This window comes from Leiobunum rupestre, chromosome 9 (assembly GCF_980474605.1).
Source record: "Leiobunum rupestre chromosome 9, qqLeiRupe1.1.hap1, whole genome shotgun sequence".
Taxonomy (NCBI): Eukaryota; Metazoa; Arthropoda; class Arachnida; order Opiliones; family Sclerosomatidae; genus Leiobunum; species Leiobunum rupestre.
Genome location: NC_143392.1, coordinates 54523877 through 54527014, shown reverse-complemented (window position 1 = coordinate 54527014; position 3138 = coordinate 54523877). Strand labels below are relative to the sequence as shown.

Below are 3138 nucleotides of genomic sequence, written 5' to 3'. Positions count from 1 at the left end.
ACAGGAGATAAAACGAATCACTACCTTCGGCTTCGAAAAAAGGAGCAGATACTACCCTTTGAGCTTAGCCAAAAGGCCGAGAAGCGATAACCGGCAAAGGGGGCTTTGGTGGTTGAAAAAGAAAAAGAGTGAGATTGAGTATTCATATATTTCATAATTATGTTTAAGCAGATTGCTCGTGGCTGGAGATGACAGCGTGTATAACCATCACGTCTGACCAAAGAAGGCAACTTCTTGATTTCAAACAAAAAGATCGACGGCCATCGAGCGTTTTCAGCCGTCAACGGTAATATCACGCGGAATACATTGGTTCTCGACCCATCAACGACGGTAAGCCGCGTCGAGTGGGGTCATTTCTTGGGAGGGAGACCACCGGGGAACACGGCGTGCCGGTGGCTGCTCTCTTCCTCTCTCCCTCTTTTTTTTTCATTAACGGGGTATTTGAGTCTTTTTAATAAAATTTGTGTATTTTTAAATATTTTCTTTTACGCTGTTTCTAACTAGTTCGCCAAGGCGATAATTTATCTTCGGTTTTCTCTGGGTCTTTTTTTTAATAAGTGGCAACATGGAACCGTGCTTAATCGATAATTAGAAAAAGTAAAATCTTGATCATACGGAGTTTCCTCCTGCACGCTTACCAGAACAGCTGTAGAGAAGTGTCATGAGATATGGCACTACGAATGGACCGTGGTTGCCGCGTAGTACGCGCCCCGGCATCAGCAACACAAAAACTCGTTTTTTCCTAACCATCCCGCTTTTAACAGTCCCCTATTTCAACAGCGATAGTACCGCAATCCTCGCTAGATAACTCGATGTAAATAACTTATATGGTGTCCGTTTTGAGAACAGAGTTACCATGGTTTGGGAGGGGGTATTTTTTTAAAGGGGAAGACGTGTTGCCAACGCGAATGTCGAAAAGCGGCCGGCTGTGAACTCCTAATCATGTCTCCTGTTAGTACGAAAGTGACTTAAAAAAATCATACCGTTGGTAACGTACGACAATTAAGGTAAAAAATTACAAAACAAATCCATCCGAATCTTCAAAATGATCTACTAGCCAATGACGACTTTCCCTCTTATGACGTTAGGAATATATATATATTTATATATATATATGGTTTTGCATTTAGATTCATTGAGCGAGGTGGGCCGATCCTGGAAGAACTGCAATACCAGGCCAACCCGTGGCGGAGGTGGAGCAAGCTCCGACCTCTCCGCCGCCGTCAAAAAAATAAGTTTAATATCTTGGGCCCCGATGGGACCCGTATCAGATATTAAGCTGATAAGAACAGATACTGAATTTGTTTATTTAAATTCTTGGTCAGTTTACAATTGTTCGCGTTATTAATATTTAAATTATCGCGAACATTGTCAAAAACAGTTATTTCTTTTTTTTTCTCAGGTTTCTGTTTAAAAACGTCAAGGTAAGTATATCTTTAAACTATTTTTCCTATATTTTAACAGTAAGTATAATTTTTACGGTTTTTATCTATATTTTAACAAGGTAAGTATTTTTCTATAATCTAACAAGGTAAGTATAACTTTAACTAAAATTTTTTACAGGTAAGTATATTTCTTTTCAATATTCTTTCTTTCTAACTTTAACGTAAAAAAATATATATATTTTACAAAGATACGGCGAACCAGATTAAATTAAGTTCCCCTTTTTTATAATCCAATACATTTAAAAACTCAAACATATAAAACCGTATACTTAAATTGTAAAATTAAAAGTATATGTAAAACTTAAAAGAGTTATTAAAACCATATTTACAACTCAGAACTAGGACCTACTTTTTCCCTTTCTTAAGTTCTTTTTCAGGTGGAGGACTATGACGTCGTTTGAATCGCTGCTGCAGCTGATGCTTGGCCTTTCGTACTGCATTTTCGCGCCAGACCAGGACCTGTGGTTCCGTGTTAGTTAATGCGTTGCGAACATTTGTATTCTTGACAATGAATTTCAAATAAACAAATTCAGTATCTGTTCTCAATAGTGTTATACGGAGATCTTAGTCGGGGGGGGCGAGAAGTGTTTTTACGCCTTTAGGCGAGTTTGCCTGCTCTCTGTCACGCTGAATCGTCAGTCGCTGCCGTTCCTGTCTCCAGCCCAGTTCCAGTTCCGGCTGTTGTTCCTGTCTTCCTGTTGCCGCTTGATACAAACCAACGGTTCCTGAGTTCCGGTCTCCGCTTCGGCGGTTTCCACCAACTATCGCCAGGCCTGCCGTACAATCGTTGCCGTCAGCATCGCAGTCAATGCCCTCGTCCTCGAAGAAGGCAACTGCAAAAATCAAGTTCGACGGGGTCAGTATGGAAGATTTGGCTGTTGCCCTTTTCGACCACATTGGCCCCAGGAGTATCTCAATTTTTCAGATTTTTGGCTAAGATCAAAGTGTAGTATCTGTTCCCAGCTATTTCGCTGAAATCTTGGCCGAAAGGCCGTCAAGCGAGTTTTCCAGCTATACAGCTAGTTCCTGCGATGCTGACTTACCTGCCGGTATCCTGACGTCTCTGTTCCTGTTCCTGCTCTTGAAGTTGCCGCTGATGTTTCCGGTTCCGTTGCTGTTCCTGATTCCGCTGCTGTTCTTGGTTCCGCTGCTACTTACCTGTCGCTGCTGTTCCGGGTCTCCACGCCTGTATCCTGATTTGGCTGATTCCTGCCAATACCACTTGACGCTGTTCCTTCCTGGGACTTGCCTTCACCTGACGACCCCTCTAAAGCCATCATGGCTGCAGAGGTGAAAAAACGCACTGCTCACCTTCAGGTCGACGCCGGATTCCTGGACGTCGCTCGGACCTTCCACGATAAGCTCGGCCGTGACTGCCTTGACACGCTACAACCTCTTGGTAAAGACAAGTTTTTAATAACTTTTACAACCCTGGCCTTCCTGCAACAGGCTCTCTCCTACAATGACCTCGTTATCAACGATAAACCTTGCCGACTCACCAGCGTCGAAGATGACGGCGTCTGTGTTACCATAAAAAACCTACCTCACTGGATCCAATGGGACTCTGTCCTCACCACCATGAGACAGTATGGAGCCATTAAAGCTCACCGTCTGGACGAGTACCCTCAACTGAAAGGACTCAAAAATGGAGACAGATCGGTAAAAATTAAAATTGAGAAACCAATACCCAATG

The 3138-nt window shown here is 42.7% G+C and overlaps 1 pseudogene; it reads right to left on the bottom strand.

Annotated features, from left to right (window-relative positions):
- Positions 1-1139: 1139 nt before the first annotated feature.
- LOC149930941 (U2 spliceosomal RNA) lies at positions 1140-1319 on the bottom strand (annotated as a pseudogene).
- Positions 1320-3138: the final 1819 nt, after the last annotated feature.